This window comes from Ammospiza caudacuta, chromosome 9 (genome assembly GCF_027887145.1).
Source record: "Ammospiza caudacuta isolate bAmmCau1 chromosome 9, bAmmCau1.pri, whole genome shotgun sequence".
Classification (NCBI taxonomy): domain Eukaryota; kingdom Metazoa; phylum Chordata; class Aves; order Passeriformes; family Passerellidae; genus Ammospiza; species Ammospiza caudacuta.
Window position 1 is genome coordinate 9895527 of NC_080601.1, and position 21836 is coordinate 9917362.

Sequence of the window (21836 nt, forward strand, 5' to 3'; positions counted from 1 at the left end):
TCTGTGAAAAATTGAACTTTAGTTCTACAGCTGTCATTTCCCATAATTCTTTTAAAACAATCTGTGGCAAAAGGATAAAAAATAGCTCCAATAGAAACTGCTTCTGGGGATGGCATTTGAAAGGACATTATTTAGAGTTAATGAATTAGACTAAGAAGTTTGTCATATTCTTTACATGAGCTGTGAGTCAGACTTTGTATACAAGTATTTCTGCCACTTGAGTACTTTGTAAAGGCCACGACTCCCTTTGTTTCCTGGGAACCCTGCAGTGAAAACATTTGTCTTCAGAAGCACACGGCTTTGTTAGGCTGCCTGGGTAATAATATCTCCAGTTGTTCTGTTCAACCTTTTTGTGCGCTGGGAAGCAGCGCTGCACCCGCCCACTGCCGTCCTTGTCAGGGCTCCCCTGCCTCAGCACTGCGGCCACCTGAGCAGGGCAGCAGCTCAGCCATCCACAGGCAAAGCCACGGGAGCTCAGCCAGAGCCAGGATGGGAGGACTGAGCCATTACTTATTTATAACACTTGCAGTTAAAACTCAGCTGCAGCAAAAATGGAAAGTCCCCAAAATGGAGGATCGGGATGCTCTTTCAGCTCTGATTTCTGCCTCTTTGCTTCCTCCGATGTAAATTTTCAAACTCGCCTTGATGAAAAGAAGATCAAGCTCCAAAACCAGACTAAGCTTCAAAAGACGATTATAGGTTTTCCTACACAAAACTGACTCAAAGTTTTATTTCCTGGGTTTATCACACACAATGTAATTTTTCTTCTACCTCTTGCTTTTACACTAGCACATGGATCACACGTTCCTTCTTGGTAACTACCTTTTGCATGTTACCCAAGCCAGACATTACTCTTGATAAATGACTATTTAAATTTTCACTGCCTCTGCTGCATTTCAAAATATTAACTGTAACTGAATGTTTTATATACATACCAGAGAAATATTTTTCTCACAGCCACAGTGAAAAGTTTTGTTGAAAATACAGAGAAATTAAATACAATCCAAATAAAGCATTTTTTACGTTGAACTCAACCATGTATATTTTTGGTGCCAAATAAGAATTAAAATCAGAGGCTGCAAGTAGGGAATTATAATGAAAACAATTTTTCCAGTGCTACCTACACCTTTTGCTGCTATGCATAAATCCTGCTATCACTCATGTAATAATGATAGAACAACCATAATTATTTCTGTATTAGACCAAAAAATTCCCTGTATGATTTCATCTGATGGTAAAACATAAATCATTATACTAAATAGATACTTTTTGTCTACTTACAGAAAAAAATGGACTCAATCTTCTTTCTCTCCACCCTATATAATTAAAAAAAAAAAAACAGACACCAATTTTTAGCATTCATCAGAGTATGTATTGTTAACAGGTGTTGTGTATTACATTTCCCATGCACACAGTGTCGGAATGTAAAACTGTAATACTGCTCCTAGGAACAAGTAGCGTAATTAAAATTCTTTGTGAGTTTGATTTACTGGGTATTTTCTTCCTTTAAAATAACTACATTGCAAACAAGAGCCAATTTCTTAGATTTGATCTATGGGTTGTGCAGCTTATACTTCAGGTTAAAAATGGTGATTTAGACAATAACACATAACAGCTGAATAGTTATTTATAATGGCACAGCACCTGTGGCAGATTGTCAGCTGAAAAGGCAAATCTAAATGCTTTCAAATTCTCTTGTGTATTATAATGGCAGTAGTAGTGGCCACTATAGATACAATAGTTAGGCATGCAATGTAACTTTTTTTTCTGATTGCTTGCCATTTTCTCAGTTTTATTCCTTTAAGACTGTTCATACTTAGTGTCAGTCCATATGCATTTTAAAAAGCTCAGGCACAGTTTAGCTTTCTGTTAATTTTGGGGGCAGGAGGTGTCAATGAACTTAAATATTAAATAGGACATCAAACTCTTTTCTCATCACTTTAAGATTTTCCACATTTCCCAGACCATTACACATGCATAATTAACACAACTTAGGCTTTTTTCTTAAATCTTGATTAATGCTTCTAAGAACTCTGGAGAAATTTGATCTGAAACTGTAAATACATTTTTCTTACCTCAATATGTGCCAGGATTTTTCTATGAGCCTTTAGCAGCAGCTCCCATTTAAAAATCTGAACTCGTGCACACGCAGTTTCCTTTTACATTTCGTTCCTTCCTGGACTGAACCCAGCATTGATCATTTGTGTGATGATGTGCTAATTCTGCATTGATGTGAAACACATGTTAGGGAGAAATATAACAGCTTGTTGCAGCAGACCCAGGCCCATACAAAACCATCAGTGCACTGATGTAACCTCCACCCACAACAGAAAGTCCATTTAGATGCACAGTCCACCAAGCAACACTCAGGTTTCTACCAGAAGGAACATCTGGGATGTGAATATGCAAGGATCATTCCCAAAAGGCAAGCACTCTAAACTCTAAACTAGAATTTTCTAGACAAGACAGAATTTGAAATCCTCTTGTCTATTAAATATCTATAAAATTACCTATATACTTTCTGAGTGTTGGGAGGCATAAGATGGGCCATAGGTGACAGACAGTCCAACAGTACATTTCTACCAGAATGACCAAAGTCAAATTAGGGAGTAACTATAAAAACATAAGCAAAAATAGCATTTGTCCCCAGATGAAAGGAAAATTAGTTTCCAATGAGCTAATTGCTTTAGTACACAAACAATAGATAGAAAAAGAAAATAAATTACTTGTCTGTAATAGAGATCCGTAACAGAGGCTGGGAACAATCCACTTGCTCTGGGGTAGATGGGATGATGCCATTGCCAAATAGCACGAGCACTTTGTTTTATAACATCCATTTACTCACTGTATGACCTTTTTTAGTGTACACCTCAAAATCATCTTTGGAGTACTTCCACTAGAGCCAAGGGAGTTAATCCATGAATTAGCTTGGTCACTGAAGTGACTCATATGCAACAGAAAGAGTTACAGAAACTTAGTCGGAAAAGAGTAATGGAGAGAGATTCATGCATGCTATAAATCTTCTTGGCTTTGTGCTAATGTTATTTATCTATTTGAGATAGCAAGGAGGTTTTATAATGTGTGCAATATGGGACAGTGGCTTTGCAATATAAACTGTCCATTAGTAATGCAAAGTAACTTATTTTCATCTGCTAGATCATTACTGTGAATTTTTCTCCCTAGTTTTGACATGTTATAAATCTTCATGAAGTCCACATTTGTTCTCTTTATCTTTTACTTCCATTTGATTCATTCTATTTTAAATGTATGTAAACACACTGTAAGACCACCAAGCTTTTTGTAATTTCAGGAGGGCCGTGCTTCCACTCCTAGGTAGAAACTGATGCCCCACATCTCAGTCTGCTGGCCCAGCTGGGGCAGCTCAGACATTCCTGTGAGCATCCCTCACTTCACAGTGCCTGTGCCACCATAAGACACAAAGGATTTAAATGGATTGAAGCACAGTTTGAGAGAGTTCAGCAGAGCTGTGGCACCAGCAGATGCCAGGGAACAAGGTGTAAGAGCTCCTCCAGCATCGCTCCCCAGCAGTAAGCAGGGTCTCCAAAGAGCTGTGTGCACCCCTCAAGTGCCTTGGCAGCAGCACTGAAGCTGCTTTGGCCGCTCGGAGGGCGGCTGGCTCGGGGCTGACTAACAACCCCTTCATCCTCCCAGCCTTCAGCTGTGTGAGCTCTCCTGGCACCGCTTCTGTCATTGTACCACTCCAGGATTGCTCACAGGACATGCAGCCCCATGCCAGCCGGTGACACCAGGCAAGATGTGACTCCTTCCACCAGCTCCCAGAACTGACCTCTCAAACAAGCTGCCACATGGTCCGTTTGGTACACCTGGGTTTACTTCATGCAGTCACAATATTTCCCATACTCTCCATCTGCCATTTAAGGAAAGATGGAATGCAAGAAGCAGTAGGCTGCTACTCACTCTGGAATGACTTCAGGTCTGCTGAGAACTGTTGGGATTTTTTTTTAACTCTGGCCTTCACAGCCTATGTAGTAGGGACAGATGTACTTACTTACTCATCAAGAGTCCTCCAGTTGCCTCTCATCAATAAACCTGTCTCACCTTGGTGCAGCAGAATCCACATTGTTGCACCCAAATCGTTCCCTAGAAGGGCAGTTGTATGCTAAAGGAATTCCAAGTTGTTCCAACACCAGAATTTTTTGCATACCTTTTATTATTCTGACTACCTTACAATAGAACATTTGAAGAAGTAATTGGGCTTTTGTAGGACACCTGTCCCATTCCCACTTCCCACTGCAGATCTGTAGCCACAGCCACTGACAACTCTTTGGTGCTACTGCAGTTTCTCTATAGTTTCAGTTGTTTTTATCTAGGTGCTACTGTAGCCTCTATCCCCAAAAATTCAAAGCAGGAGCAGGAGACATGAGCTTGCTGCTGGAGTTGGCTTTTTAGCTAACTTGGATGCAAAAGGTCCAGTGAGGTCTGTGATGTCTCATCATCACCCACAGACTCCATAGTGATATTTCACTGAATATTCCAAGCTGGACCTACTAGCATATCACAACATCTGTATATTTATGGAGTAAATAAAGCTGAAGCAAAGTCAGTCCAAAGCACACAGGCTGGTTACAGCAGAGTAATTTAAAAAATGAAAATAAGAACATTCATTTCCAGCTCTTAAGTTCTCACTACTTTTTGTGGTTTTGATCAAGCCACTAATGTTTTTTAAAAATTATTTTCATATAAAACTAGGCACTCAAGATTTTCAATATCATCAAGACACTAATGTTTCAAAATGTTTTTAAAAATCACTAAAGATATGTATCAAAACCTTACAAGCAAACTTAAATTTTCTTTCAGGATTTGTCTCCACTTCCTTCAAACCCTTGATTTCATTATGTAATAATTGTACACACTTTCTAAATATTTTTTAAGTTCGCAAGGTTCTACTAAAAATTATTAATATTTATAAACTACAAGTAAAGCTGTAAAGCTTATTTTCCTACAATAAGAATGATACTTTTAGCATTGCATATGTTTTTTTTTTTTAGGAGGTATTTATTGGATTTAATAAGCACTATTCTGTGGGAAGCCAGCAAAAATTAAGATTTAGCTGACACTCCTTTATCCAGGAAATCCTGATTAGTGGAATCTTACATAATAAATACAGAAAAGTAATGCAGTTTTACATTCTCTTTAGGAATCAGCTCTGGGGATATGAATTTCCCTTCTTTGGACAAACACCTCCAGGGAATTTCAACCCAGGAATTAGAGACTTTTGCTTATTCCTTTCATTCTTTTTTGTGCCCATAAGCCATGTCTACTCTTTGAAGACAAATAGCTGGCGAGGAAATGTCCTTTATTGTTAAATAGCACTTAGCTCTTTAAATAGTTCACTGACTAACAGTCACAGGTTAATAAGATAAAAGCATTAAACACATTGTCTGTGTGCACTTCACGTGATAGGAATTCCCAGACACTTCTTGCCATACATGAATGTTGTCATCTTATTGCAAAGCTCCCATACCTTCTTGATGATTCCTCATGGTCAACTCCTCACAGCACTGACTCCTTCACAGTACAACCAACAAACTCCATCTCTCTCCTCACCCAGCTAACCCACTCTTTTGTAGCACTCATCTTCTTACTGGACACAGCTGTGGCCTATTAAGGGCAGGCCTGTTCCCAATCTCTGGTGATGAGTACAGCTGCAACTCCTCAGGTGTGGGACCACCTTCTGCACTATCTTTATTTTCTTACATGCTATCCCTCCACACATGAATACAGCAATTTGCAGAATAACCAAACCAGAGCCATTGGGAACTGAGCTGACATCCCCTTGTTTCAGTTCCCAAGGGTTAGAAAGGCCTGTGCATGTATTCCAGCCATGCCTGTGTTACACACACTAAAATGAATCAGGGCTCTGTGTGCTCTAGTTCTGTTCACACTGGCTCCCAGACAGGCACAGCAGGGCTGCCTTGAGCCCAGGATGCTGCTGAGCTCCTTCCTGTGACCACATGGACATGGAGCAGGCACTTTTGTAATGCTTTGCTAGTTATCAACACCACTCCTTCTTGGCAGGAACCAGTGACACACCACAGCAGAACAGCCAGCAGACATGACCAGTTGCCAAGTTAACAAGAACGCAATTTTTGGCCTCAGGCTCCAGAAAATGTTAAACCCATCCCTCCCTTGCATCATCTCCCTTAGTCTGGTAGGCAGGAAATGCCTCTGCCCACATCTATGAGGGAAGGTTTGATAAAGATGACCCTATTACTATCAAGTATTTACCTTCAAGTGGCAGCAGCACATTGAGCTGCTATCCTGCACCATGTGATGGCAGCCCCTGTGCCACAAAAACCCTCTCTCAGGCCATCACTGTGAGCTTGACAAGCTGCCTAACAGCAAACCAGATACTCCAACAGCCTTGTTCACAGGGTATAAACTAAAGCAATACTAGCTCATAGGTTTTCTTTGACTATTGGAGATAAATTGTTTGTTAGCAATAATCCATCAAATTTCAACCCGTTTGGCAAAAGGCAGACAAATTCTTAAATGATGCTGTAATTATAAAGCTGAGTAATTTCTTTATTTTACCAGTATGGATTTTTAAGTGCCCTCTGGGAGCAAAAAGATGTTTGTAGAGATAAAGCTGTAGGGAGCAATACATTCGTGCTGACACATGTAGCTGAACCACCAATTTTGCATTATTAATTTAGTTGCTAGATTTGTTCCTGATATCTACAGAGGTATTATCAGCTCCTAGAGGTGGATCAGTGGGTGGAATGAGGTTGATTACAATTGATTTAGTAACCAAAGAGTAATTTTTTCCATTGTTTGTTCAGCACATTACTAAACATATGGCTTAATTACAGTTGCCTTGTGTTCTTTTCAGTGTGGTGTTGCTTATTTTACTGAGACACTGATTTATGCAAAATATTAATTGAAATAGAAAACAGACTTACTATGGGAGCTGACATCCATAAAAATATTAGTTGCTTATATTTTGCACTGAGCCTATTGGACTTCTCAGGGGAATCAGTGTTTACATTTTAATTTGGAGCAACAAGGGCTCCCTCCCTCCAGAAACAGTGGCAGAGCATGTACCACAGTCTGGAGCATGGGTAAAAAAATTTACTTTTACCAGCAGCTGCAAAGGGAAATCCTCAGAGTTCTTGAGCCAAAGTCTCAAAAATGTGCTGAAGTAGCTGTTCCATTTCCAGCATGATTGCAATAATTGTATGCAAATGTCTCATTAAAAGTAATTCAACTTTATATAGCTATGAATAAACTACTATGCCGTTGTAATGTGTTTCCAGGCCATTAAGTAGTATAATAAAGATACATGGATTCTCTCAATAGATTAGATAATCAAAAAACCACCCACCCCCACAATCAAGCAACTATACATTGGGAGATCTTGGAGGTTTTTTAGTCATATTTATAATTAATCTATTTGGAATAAATAATTCACCAAATATAAATATAAAATAATGTTCAGTCACAGAACTCATAACTCAAAATATCCAGGAGGAATGCTTTTATATTTCCTATTCAGGGTTTTAATTTGATGCATTGAATTTTGCTGCCTATTTCATAAACCAAATGTAATATACAATCAAGTTTATAACCAGATAGTCAGAATACAGAATTAAATAGTTTTGCAGAGGCACTCATAAAATCCTCCTAAACATTTTTAGGAGAGAGTATGAGAAGTTTGTAACCTTCACTACCCACTAATAGGATTCAGATATCCACTGTGAAATGATTCAAACATTTCCTGGGTAACAGCGTTTGCATTTATAATATTAATTTCAAAGGAAAAAAACCCCAAAAACTAATACACATATCTCTATACTGCTGTACAGAAATAGTTCTAGGAAGCAAGACTAGACAATAAGGGAAATAAAAAGTGAGCCACTATATCAAAATCAGCAGGACTGGCAAAGAGAAGGGTTTGGATACCATCACTGAGACTACATCCAAGGACTGAAAAGAATAAAATCCTAGAGCAAACCCAAATTAAAGTTTGTCCTATGAGGAGGTGGAGATACTCACCCTCTCAGTGGGATCATGAGCTGGAACACCCACACACAGCCAGTATAGAGTGTTAACCACAGTTACTGCCTCACACGGGCCCCTCTGCCTGCACCAGGCCGTGCCCTGATGGATTTCTTTTGTTTGGTCCTAAAAACGAAGAAAATTTAGATTGCCAAGAAAAACAACAATATTAGACATTGTTGTGGGACCATAAGGAGGCATTAAAATGGATGCATAATATGTTCTTGCCTTAGCGCAACCCCCAAAGATTTTCAAGGCTTGAGAAACTGAAGAAAATACATCTAAGGGGAAAAAAAAGGAGAGGGAGAGTAGAAGAAGAGTTGAAATTTTAGTGACTTCTTGTCATGGTTTGACACTGGCCCAATGCCAGGCACCCACCAGAGTCACTCACTCACTCACCCTGCCCTGCTACAGCTGGGCAGAGAAGAGGGAAAAAAGTAACAAACACTTCGTGAGATTAGGACAAGGAAAAATATTTCAAGGGGTAAAACAGGCTCAACTTAAGTTGCAAAGTGCATTTTATTGCTAACAGAATCAAAGGAGGATAATGAGAAGTAAAATAAGCCCTTTAAACACCTGTTGTCCCCCAGCCCCTCCCTCCTTCCACCAACAATGCAGGGAGACAGGGCTTGGGGGTTTTGGTCTTGTAATAAGAGTTTATTTTGATTCTCATTATCCTCCTTTGATTCTGTTAGCAATAAAATTCTCTTTGCTAATTAAGCTGAGCCTGTTTTTTCCCCTTGAAATATTTTTTCTGGTCCTTATCTCACTCATAAAGTGTTTATTAATTTTTTTTCCCTCTCCTCTGCCCAGCAGTAGCAGGGAAGGGTGAGTGAGTGACTCGAGTGGGTGCCTGGCATTGGGCCAGTGTCAAACCACAACACTTTTTAACAACAGTAACATAGGAAATGCTGATATTCCAAGGCTGTGGGGGCATCAGGAGAAAAAACTTTGGGAGTCATGGACAATATGCATACCCACACTGAAGTTAGCCAGGACAGGAAACGGCCACCTTCAGTGCAAGGTGCTTTTAGACCCGTGGTTACTCAGAAATGACAGCCACGTGCATTCTGTCCGGTTGGCTTCTGCCCCCTCACTGCCCAGCTGGCAGAGAAACAAACCAGAGACAATTGTTTCAAATCCTAAATGCTTTCAGTGGCAGTGCCAGGAGGTGCAATGTACCTGATGCCTGCACTGGTGCCTGCAGGGGCACACGGGACAGGCTGTAAAGTGAGGCAGGATCCTGGGAGCAGCACAAGCAGCTGCCACAGCCCCCAGCTCCCCCATTGCCACTCCTGGTCAGCTCCTACACATTCCCAAGCTCTTTGCCAATTGCAGAACTGCATTTTCCCCTCGCTCCTGAGCCATTCTGGAGCTTTACTGGAGCACACCAGTGCTGGCCTTCTCTGAGAAGGGCTGACTGCAGCTGCAGTGCATTCACAGCTCAGGGCTCACCGCTGCTCCTGCGGTGGGAAGGAAAAGAAGGGCACAGAGCAGAAGTATCAAGGGTGGTCAGCTCAGAAAAGATGCCAGGCACAGGGCACAAGCCACCAGGTCTCCAGAAGAGGCATCTTGTTCTCCTCAGGAAGTTCTAAGCCAGGGAGCTACACCTGAGCAATTCCCAGTCAGTGCAGCTCCTAACGGAGCTCATGGGGAGAGGGCAGCACTGACGAGCAGGGTCTGGTGTAATAAAACCTTTGAATGCTGTTCAAAAATGCTTCAGCTGCTAAAGACTTCCCCCTGATGATGTTCTTGCATCCTTCAAAGGCTTAGAGCAGTCCATTAAACATAGTATTAGTATGAAACAGCCCTAAACTTTTCCTCCTCCCGAAACAGAATCACAGCAGGAGCCAAGATGCAATTCAGTGACACAACATGCATAGTGACAATTTTCCAGAATGTGATTATAGGAGGAAAAATTCCAAACCCATCACTATCACTCTCACAGAGTAGCTTGGAAACCTGAACCAACAGAAGAAAAATAAAGCAACAGAGAATGAAAAAGATATAAACAACTCCAAAATAAATTGTTAACTCAAGATTTTGCAATATAATCTGTATAAAATATTTAAGATGTTTTTCTATTTATTCCTGAACCTAGAGTGATTAAAATGCTGCCATAGTACACTGTATTGCTCTTTTTTTAATCACAAATGCAATTTTAAGCAAGTAGACAAACTCTAGGAAATTAAAGTGAATATTTATGTCCATATAAACTTCTTAATGGCAACATTCTTGCTGTGAGCACAGCAGCTGAAGAGGGTGGATTAAATTATTTTGGCCAGATCCTGTTACTATTGTTTTCACTGGCAAAATTCCCACTGACTTAATGGGAGCTGGATTAGATCCTGACTTGAGTTAAGTACAAATCTCAGATGCATATATAATATAATCACTGATATTCCAAGCATACACTCTAGTTGTCATGTCTGTTTTCCCTCTGTGAGTTTTACTGATGCTCTGAAAATACCAATCAGGTACACTATACACTAGTGATTAAAGCTGCACAGTCTTGTGTTTCCAGGTTTGGGAAATTTGTGGTTTACTCATATTTGAGATCAGAACCCACAGCCTGAATGACATTCAGCCTCTTGAGTACAAGGCTTCAAATCTTGGTATGTTCAGTTCCTCCTCTTGCAGGCTTTGCAATACATATGAACAGCATTTATTTAAAAGGCCAGAGAATTACAACACATTTGGCAGTCAACAGATGCTGTTGGTGTGATATTTTCGCTCCCTCTCCTGTTTCTATCATTTGGGAATATTCAAGAGCAACCTGGAAAAACCAGGAAGCTTTTGGGCTTCATTCCTTCTGTCTTGAATGATGATCTCATAAAAAGAGAACAAGCCTCCAGAAATTTTAGGAGGACATAGCTTCATCAGAGGTCTTACAAGAGCAGGAATTCCATCTCCCCCAGCAGGAATTCCATCTCCCCCAGCAGGAATTCCATCTCCCCCAGCAGGAATTCCATCTTCCTCAGCAGGGTTCTTCAACAACCAGTTCTTGGGGCCAGCCCTGCTCAGCTCCCTGTGGCATGTGGGACACCCCAGGCTGTGACACGGGCAGTTCCACCTTGTCCTGGCACATGCTCCTGGCTTTGGGGCTCTCACCAAGCCTCTGTCAAAGCTGGCTAAGAGTGTGCTAAGGGAGGAGTTTGCCTGGAGCACACAAGGAGTCTGAGGCCTGACTCCAGGTGACCACAGGGCTCCAAGAAAGGGAGAGAACAGCCCTGCAAGGAGGCTCAGTCAGGGCACCAAAGTGCAAGGTGTCCTTTCATGTATCGTATTAAAAATAAAAAATAAATTAGCTGAAGTGGTGATCCTGAAAGGTTCCCAGGATGCCCAAAGCTAATGGGAATTAGTTACTATATGCTCCATATGCTCTGAGACAGGCTCTGGTTTCACACACACACAGGGGAGTGGGTTTTCTAAACAAGTGCTCCAAGGCAGTGGAGATTTATCTGTGATTACTGTGGTCCATCATTGTTTCAGCTCAGGAAAGCAATGTTACTTATAAATGACAGTGTAATTTCCTATGCAGAGGCTGTTTCTCTGTATGACTCATCTGTGTATTGCATTCCAAGAGGTAAGTATGAATCATGGATAACTGATAGAAAAATGCAAATGAATCCATTAAATTTTATTTTTTCTTATTATGGTCTAAACAGAGAAACTTTTAAATTTTTCTCCTGACTGTGAAACTTATTGAAAATAAATTGTATCAAATCAAATTGAGAAATCTTTGCATTCTCCAAAGCTACAGATTTTCTTATTGCTGTTTCAGTAGGGCTGGGGGATGTGGGGGTGGTTGTTGATGCAGTTGATTTTCATTTCATTTTTTTGCACTAAGCTTACAGCTGGAGTTATATGGCCAATGGCAGCAGCAGCGATGAAGTTAACTTTTTTTTGTTTTAAATGTAATAAGGGGGATGGAAAATTAACTGTTGATGGTTATTATTAGAAATCAGAGAAATGGGCTGTAGGTGAGAATCTAAATCCAGTAATTCCAAGGTTAGTACCTGACACTTGCAGAATGATTGTGAAGAGGTTTGAGAAATTCACTGCAGACATGTTTTACAGAAAACAACCTGCTATAGCAGCTACAGCATAAGGGAGTAATTTAGTTATGAGAGTGGAGAAGTCACCTACCTTGGAGAGGAGCAGATTGTGAGCACCAGCACTTCTCAGGCAGTGAGTGCAAGAACCAGGCAGCCCAACATCAGGGATGCAGTGGAGCCCTGCAGGGAGAGCAGCAGGGGACACACAGCCCTGCAGAAGGGTTTGGGATCATGGCTTCAGTCTCCAGGGACACCTGTGCAGGAGAGGATGGTCACAGCTAAAGGAGGATGTGTGGCAGGGCTGGAACAATTAAGCTAACTCACTGATTTCTTTCCTGGACTGTGCCTACTCTTCCACACAACAGGGAAGATGTGTCATTTCAGAGACTACATAAATCCATTATTGAAGTGCTTTGATACCCAAATCTGTTTAGCCTCTGCACTGTCATTTGGTCTTAAACTGTGAATTGGCATCAACTATTCAGTTACATCAACTATTTAGGAGTGATTTGAACTCTAAGGAGTGCAAAACCAATTCCAAGGTGTAATGAAAACTGCCAGATTAACAGTATTAGATACAGAAACAAAGACCACCTGATTTTCAGGGCTGGAATTTTACCATAGTTTTATCTTGTCTTGGAGCTTTTGTCCATTACAGATATCCCAAATTAAAGGGCATGGATGTTTTCTATATACTGCAGTCTGCATGCTGCTACTTTTCCTATTTGAAACCCATAACACCAATTCAGAAAAGAGACTATTATGCCTGGCATAATGACCAAAACTGAAAATACCTTTTCCTGGAGTCCCTGAGGCAAAAAGACATTTATGCCTTTGATGAAATTAAACTGACAATGTCATCTTAATATTCTGCCATAAAGAGATTAGGATAGCTTATATTTAACTGTATTTTGGGATTCAGTACACATCTACCTGTCTGAACCTCTGCTTCGTGGAACTGCTAGATCTGATTCCTTACAAATAGAGGAATTTTAAAAGGAACTACCAAAGTAAGAAAATACAAAACTGAAATGCTGGCTGTAATATTTACTTTATGCTTTTTGAGACAATATGCCCTGAAATGAAAAACAAAATGTGAACTTTGCAAATCTCAAAATCTATAATTAAAAACAACACCTGAAAAGATAATTTTTTTCAGCTGACAAATAAATGTCACTTTTAAATGGATCTTCCACAAAGTGATAAAAACAAGCAAAGGGGCAAAAACTGTTCTGTTTTCATTGGCAGAAAACATGGAGGGGGTTTTTGCTAAGTACTTAAAATGACTGTGCTTTGACTTGGCAGCCACATCACAAGTGTGACAGACTTGATTCATGTTCCTGTGCAATACAAACAATGACACAGGGCTGGATCTGAGTGGCTCTCAGCAAGTAACTGAAGGGAGAACAAACAATTGTAAAGAACCAGTGGTGCACAGTTCTGCTGTTAATAAATAGAATCTGAGCTAGACATGCACCTTGTTATTTTATAGTATTCTCCAGTTATTTATTTAATTTAAAAAAGCCTTTTTTGCCTTGGGTCAGGGACTTTCAGAGATTAACTGGTCCAGTTACTCTGCAGAAAGCAGAAATCCCTGTCGCTGGTGGGGCAGTTTTGCACCACCTGTATGTGCTTACACAGGTGATCTGCCTCCTGCTGCTGCAGAAGTGAAGAAGTCTCTGCAAGGGAACGCATGGTGACCCCATGTATTTAAAGGCAGCAGAACTGGAATGCATCTTGCTTGATCAGCTATAGCTGCAGTGGTTCTTCTCTGGTTTTGGAGTACTGTTCTAAATAATACAGCGCAAGCAGTTCTGGTTTTATCTGCAATACTCTCTCCACTGGTACCAAGACAAATTAATCTGAAGTTACCAGCATCCTAGCAAACTACAGTAGGTCAATACATAATGCTTTTATTTGCCAGATGTCTGAATCCAAGCCATTTCCTAGAAAGATGTTAATGTTTACTCCAAATTAAAAATGCATTTTCTTGAGAAATCTTATGGAAAACCATGCTAGTCTATCATTCATTCCGAAGTCAGAGGCAAAATACATGTAAATGCAGGAAATTCAAGAGTACATGGAGTGGGGAAGAGGGGCTGAATCCAATGATAAAAACTAGTACTTTTTTATTCAAAATTCTTAGCTTTGGCCTCTAAAGCATTATTATTTTTGTGCTCACCTTCAACATCTGTGATCATAACTTGTTTAGGTGAACTATTTTCTGCAGATGCTTGGGGAAGTAGAGAAAAAGAAGTCTTACTTGAAACAGAATATATTTGTAAGGTTAAGTGCTCTGAAGGCAGCACTGATTAGGAATATTAAATTGCAACTTCCTTGAAGTTCAAATATATTAAAATAGGCATTAAAGTAATTTTTAAAGCAAAAGAAAAAATAAATCAAAGCCTTATAAAAATCTTATGTTTAAGCTGTCTTTTCACCATGAAAGTGTGAGTTTTCACTAAACATACTAAGCAGTACAGAAAAGTTTCCCTTCACTAGAAAATATAGCCCAGGGCTGCACTTAAATAGATGAGGTTATATCGAATCTCTAATAGCCTACATCATCATTTTAAAGCCAAGACATCTTAGTTTCTCAATTTTTATTGAAATCAAAATTTCATCCAGGTGTTTTCTGCTCCTTTAGGAATTTTTATACTCATTTTCACTGAAAATTAGTTTAAGCAAGTCCCTGATTTAAGAGCTTCAACATTTTAATGAGTGAAGAACTCTTTCAGAGAGCCCATCCAGGAAAGAAAAGCAATAATCACATCTGGAGGCAAACAAAGCATAAATCACCGTGCTGGCAAGCAGCCAAGACAGTAGGGGACAAGTGTAAAAATGTGACTGAAATGGCAGCATAATATTCTAACCACATGCTGTTAACAAGACAAACCAAGGTTGAACATTATATTTCTATTGTCACAGAACACTGCATATGAGAAGGAAAGAAGAATGGGGACTTGCAAACTGAGGGTCAAATTCACTTGTGGAATAACAGGGAGAAAGTCCTTTGAGAGACAATAGGAAAATAGCACTTCTTTAGATCAAACCACACTTAACCACAGATATTCCAGTTGGGAAGGGCTAAGCATTCAGAAATTGCTATTTCTAATAAGTGCTTTAATATTATATTATTAATTTTAAATGCAACCACACAGTTCAAAGCAAATCAGGCTGTAATGGTAGAGGGCATTTGGAATGCTACACACACCAGTGACAGTTTAGCTTGTCATCAAAAAGCAAATATTACTGCATGAGATGAATGCTAAAGCACTTCATTATGTAAAGGTTTACATGATGCATAAAATTATTATCAGCTCATGTTTAAATATGAGCAAGATTCCAGCCCAGCTCAAGGATGCAATTTTTTAGACATTGCTGAGGAATAAAAGGGGTACAGTCTGCCACAAAAAAAAGTTAAAATATTTAAAAAATATTAATTAGATTATCAATGTGGGTGCGTTCCCCTTTCAATCTGCAGTATCCAGTGCAATCTGACATCATTTCCATTGCTACCCTCCATATAAAAAAACTCCTTATGATTGCAGCAGACAGGAAATCTTTGGCTTTCTGGAAGGGATGAGACCTCAAGTATGTGGCAGAGAACACAAGAAGTGATAAACTATTTCTAAACATTAAGTGACAATATACTATAGGCCTGGCAAGATTCATCTCCACATTTTGAGTCTGATGAAATGAAGCTGAATTTGTGCTTAAAACCTATTAATAACATTCTAGAGTATTTCAAATGCAAACAATAAACACAGCAAAAGGAAATCAGTCATTTGTTGAGCTTTCCACTGAAGGATGGAAGTCTGAGAGGATTTATGACTGACACCAGCTGTAATAAACTGGAATTGCAACCAAATATTGAAATTTTGCTTCAAGAGCTGATAGCATTTCTTTATATTCCTATGAAGGCAATGTGAGCCATAAGTTCAAATTCATTGAGAATGGGTACATTTGGTATACAGTGAAAGAGAAAAGAAGTTTTCTGTAAATGCAAAGAAAAAAAAAATTACAAGATAATGTGCAATGTCAGAAATAATAAAGATACTTGAAATATCATTATATAAATAATGTTTGCTATCAAAGGTCATGTAGAGCTACACCTACAGAAAGAGGCAGTCCTGGTTGCACAGAGAGGCACTGGATGCCAGCCAGCTCCAGCAGTCAATCTGCCTTGGTGCCAGGGCCATGGGGAGGAAGGCTGGCAGGGATTGCCAGGCTGGAAAGCATCAGCTTGGGTGCTGGGGAGAGGCACACAGGGCTACCTGTACCTGGCCACTGGATATGTACTGAGATGTCCAGCAGAGAGATCCCCACATGTACAGCCTATGCTGGGAAAAACCCAAACAATTACAGCACATTTCTGTGAAGGGGATAAACATTAAAACAAAAATCCCTGAGCTCAGAAGGCAGGAATGGCAGATTTGCACACAGAATTAAACAACCAGCTAACCAGGTACCAGGCCTCCTAATACCACAAAACAATTTAAAATCAATTAGCATAAATGAATCCAAACTGAGAGGACAATTTTGTGCTATTACCTTGCCTCCTAAACCCTCAGAACTACTTGGATGATACTATTTTCCTGAAAAAGATTCTTTTATTAAGGTTTGGAAGACACTTTTGCTCTTTCTTGCCAGGGCCAGTAATGTGTTTGGAAACTATTCTGCTGTACAGCAAGAAAGCACTGCTATGGGATAACTTTCAGTTGGGTGACCCCCTTGATCTCAAGCCCAGACTTTGAACAATAACATGCAACACAAATGTGAACAGATTTTCTACCTTCACATTGAAAGCACCTACTGATACCCAAGGGCTAACAGTCCCTGCAAAGCAGATCCCCCTATGCTGTAAATCCCATAAATCTGGTTACTGTAGAAGAAAAGCACCGTACAACATGCTCTTTGGAATAGGTCTGAGAGGAAGAGATAGAAGATTTAGAAACAAATCAAAAAGCCAGGGGAAAGAAAGCTTAAGAATTCTGATGAAACAGGATAAAAGCCCAACTGATGAGCCACATTACTCCTGTTCCTCTCAACTAAAAGAAATTTGCTGAAGCACGAAGTACATGTGGTTGGCAAAGGATGCATGCAGTTAACTGCCTGATGAGAAAGGGAGGCAGAACATTCATCCTTTCTACTGTTAGCCAGTAGTTAGCAGTGGTGAGACTTATTTAATCTTGTGTTTTCTCTGAGAGCAGATACAATGGAATGAAATTGTATTCTGTACTTCTACACCACACTTGTGGGACAGCACTAATAGGGAGCTGTCACTGCTTGGGGCAGCTGTGTTTCTGTGCTCGTGCTGGGGGGCTGCTCTCTCTGGGATCCTTATGGTTTTACAGCACTCAGAACAGAAGATGTAGTAAATTGTTGTGAACTGGCACGTGTGCACATGTCCTGATTTCAGCTTTACCAATACAAGATTTCTGTGTAAAGCAGACCATGTAAATTCTCCTCTAAATATCAACCCTCTCCTAATCATTTCCATCCCTGCTCCCTTTCTCTGAACTGCAGCAGGGGCTATGAGCATATCCTTTTCTGTTTCACCCAGAAACAAAACACTGTGTTTAAACATTGTCATTAACAACAGCCTCTTAAAAATTATTTTGGAAATATATTCTGATTTTCCAATACTTTGTCCCTTCCTAATTCTGCCATATCGCCCTTCCCCTACCACAACTTTATAAATCTGCTCACACTCACTTCCAGCTCTTTGTCTTGCAGCCAGCATTTGTCCATGATGTAGAGGATAAGGATTATTCACCAGAACACAGCAACCTCCACCCAGGCTCTTTACAGCAATTCAAGAAAGGTGTGAAGAAATTGTTCACCCTTAATATACAGTCACAGTTTAGAGTGAAAAATAAAACCTCCCTATAAACCAAAAGAATTGTTTAGAAAAATGTAATAAGAAAGGTTGGCTGGGAAGCATGTTTTCTTCCTTGTAGGCTTTATTTACTTTACCACAGCTGGGATGAAGCTCATGCAGGCAGGTGTTCCTCACACTGGGGGCACTGAGCAGAGCAGCCTCAGCACTGGGTCTGTAACTGCTGACAGCAGCAGGGAGGGGGCAATTCCTGGTGCCCAGTCTGAGCACCCACCACACTGACTGATGGCTCTGCCATGAGACTGTGGGGCTGCAGAGCTCAGAGTGCTCCGGAGCTGGGGATTGGGGTATGTCTCACCCCTGGTTTGGGGAACACCCATCCTCCATCTCTGGAAACAAGTACTGAGGACCTTCAAGAAGATGAGAAGCACAGCAGGCTCAAGTCATCTTAGTTCTGCCCCCATCTTACCCCTATTTATCCCTCAGAATAGGTAGCAGTGGTTTTTTCTCACTGAGATACTGCACAAGAGGATGAACCTGAACCTGTGCCTATCCTTTTCTCCTTTTCCTGTGTCTAGAATAGTCCTCTGAGTGATCCACTTGGAATGTGATCATGCTGCTAATATTTGAGTGTGTTCATCAATCATAAAAAATAAACATGGTTACAAAGCCAGGTACATGTGACAAAAATGCCAAACCAATTAGATTCCAGACAGAACTTTGCCATATTTTATTATTTGACTTTGTTTTCCATACCTATTTTTGATCTTACGCCAGTTTTGCACTGGTACGACAAGTTTGACTTCAGTGGAGCTAATGCTGATTTATAGCAACAGGCAGTCAGAATAAGGCTCTTATATTTCTTTGGCAATGGGTCCCCTGAGAAAACTTGTCCATCTCCAACAGCTGTTGCTTTGCTACATCTGTCTAACTTTCATTTCTAATGTCCATTTATTCAAGTTTTTTTTTAATGTCTATCAGTGTGAGATAACATCATTCAGTTTTTCCTTTTGCAATCAAATTTTAGCAATCACAGCCAGATGTTGTTTTCATTACAACACCAACCCCTTTTCAAAAAAGTTTCGATGTTTAACTCTCAGGAATACTTTTTATTTTCCTTTAAACTGCCAGATCTTCACGCTTTCAAAATAATCTATTTCACCCTGACATTCTGTCTACAAATATGGCACATTTGATCACCACTGAATGTTTGCCTTTGTGTTCTTTTCACTTTCTTTTCCTGTTCTGCAGAGTGTACTTTATCCTCAAAGCAGGTGAGTCCAAAATACTACAATGTATTTCTCTGTCTAAAGCTATTTTAGAGATCTTTAAGAAGCAGGTGGGGGAGGGCAGATGGAGGCAGATGAAAATTTATTGATTTCAGGATCTGAACGTTAAAGAACTGCTTGATCCTCTTCTTTCAAATTTCACATATCGAGGAGAGACAGAGTTGATATATTCAGTATTATACTCTGTGTCTATGGGGATGAGTTCCTTCACAACCCAACCAGCATTTGATTGATGTCACAAAATTCAGACAGTTCCCCATCTAAGGAAATGTTTCTATAAGGGATGAAAAAAATAACATACTTAACACAAAATCATCACCTCCACAGTGCATTGCTCAGGGGCTTTGTGACCACACAGTTGTGCTAAAAAGAGGATACAATCTCACTCATGGAGGGAAGGAAGAACAGAAAGTTAAATTCCTCTCAGCAGAATGAGAGAATGAGGGGTTTCACATGTGCAGCCAAGGTATAAGCAGGCCTAGAACAGGCATGGTGAGCAAGTAAGCAGAAAAAACTTTGTCTGAATGAGTCCATTAACTGTGGACTTCTGTGTCAAGTTGCAGCCTAGGTTTTCCCTCACCATTTGTAAATCAAGGTGAGGAAAAGCCAGGGCCAAGCTTTTCCACTGTGTATTGACCAGCTCATAGGAACTGAGCAGTGACTCCTCTTTCCCAAAGCAGTTGCCTGGCTGTTAGACAGGTAGGTTAGTGTGTGTCAGATAGAAGAAAGGCTTCAGAGCTAATCCTGCATTCATTTTGATTGCAAGATTAATTCCCAAATGGTGCTATATATGAGCAGATCTTCACCATACAATTTTTCCTCACTGCAGAATGCACAGGTTCTTATTAAGCCTCCAATCTTGCAAATCCAATCAACAATGGCAAGAGGATAAGCACCTACTTCCAATGAATTAATGATACAGGCTATATCCATATAGATAAGATTGAAGGACCAGACATATTCTGAAGGAAATTTATATTCCTTAAAAATAAACTTGAAAAGAATCAAAAATCAAACTCTAATCAGCACTGCACTTACTCTGGTTTGAACAATCTGGCATAACAAATCAGCCAGAAATAAGACAATGAAAGTATTTGTCATCACATACCTCATCATTATCTGCATTGTGCCAACTGCCAGAATGAATGGAAGGTGGCATAACAGCTGCTAAACAAAAAGCAGGCAAGTGTGGAATTACCTGGTTTAGAGCAAAGAGTTCTCCTAATCTTTTACTGCAGAAAGAAAATCCAACTTGTTAAATTAAAACACAGCTCAAGAGTACATCAGTCAACATGATTGAACAGCTAAGCACATTACTCAACTCTCCCTTTCAGAATTCCATTTCAACTTCTGTAGTTTCTTTGCTAAGAGCAATGACATTTAACAGAATTCTTTAGATCACTTCTGAAATGCAGTGCCCTAATTACAGTAAATGCTCTCTGTACTTTACCAGTAGCTTCATAAAATTGATTTGATTTTTCTTTTCATTAGGAAAGGAAACAAAAAAACTAAAACCATGGTTACAGACAGGTTGGAAAACAGTTGCATTATGCTTCACAAGTGCTACAAAGAGGAAAGGAAGTTGAAGAGAAAGAGAGGCCTGAAGAAATAAAGTATTTGTTGTTAGCACAACAGAAACACATTCCTACTCTGCTTCTAAAAATTTTTGGGTACCTATTAATATACTTAGAGCTTTCAGAAAAAAAACCCCAAGTGTTTAATAAAACCTATTTGAATGATGAGTATTCACATGTTTATACAGAAAAGACTCTGTAAAAACACTGGCTATGCAGTCAAATAGTCATAGGCCACAGGCCTCAAGGAGCTGGTGAGCCACCTCTCACAGCAGATTGATTAAAATGACAACAGGAAGGTTTTGGCCAGATTCTTTGCTCTGGAAGGTAAAAGGACCTCACAGTAGCAATTTCAAGAATTTTAGCAATGTGCAGAACATATTCCACTGGGGCTGCTTCATCTCTGCAGATGTGTCCTTGGGTGCAACACCTACATCAGCATTTTGGCCCAAGCTGACTGGAACATGAGCCTCAGTTCTGCACACTTGCACATGGCCAGGACAAGGTGACTCCTTCTCCTGTGCTGATGACAGTGGTTACTGAAGCACCAGGGCAGGTTTCTGATGTAGAGTCGATTAAGGTATGTTTTTAATACAATGGGCAGAAGAAAGAAAATGTTAGGAAAAATACTGGTCAGCAGGTGCTGCTGGGAAGAAAAGGTGTGCACTACTTGATTGTTACACTACATTTAGCTAAACTGGAAGGTTCCCAGTTTCATTCTGAGCCTTAAAAGCCAGAGACCTTACAGCCCCATTTGTCCATACCATCACCAGGCTCAATATTTGCTTCTTAAAGTAATGTTGATGTGCTGGTGGCTTTGTGTCCCACATCACCAATGGCCAACCAGCTTCCCCCACCTAACAGAGAGAAGATCCTCCTACAACAGTGAAAATCACAGCCCCTTTACAGACAATGGAAGGAAAGACAGGCTTCTCAGCAGCTCTTAGCTGAGAAAAATAAGCAAGGCATTTAATTTCCTCTCTCTCCATCTACCCCACCCAGTTAGCAGGGTTGAAAATTTTCTCATCTCAGG

General features: G+C 40.1%; 1 long non-coding RNA gene across 1 annotated transcript; it reads right to left on the reverse strand.

Annotated features, from left to right (window-relative positions):
* Window positions 1-383: 383 nt before the first annotated feature.
* Window positions 384-5554, reverse strand: LOC131561571 (uncharacterized). Its single transcript, XR_009275088.1, has 4 exons — window positions 5507-5554; window positions 2076-2222; window positions 1282-1316; window positions 384-641 (listed from the first exon to the last, which is right to left on the reverse strand). It is a non-coding gene; the product is annotated as an uncharacterized LOC131561571 (long non-coding RNA).
* Between the last annotated feature and the right edge of the window lie 16282 nt (window positions 5555-21836).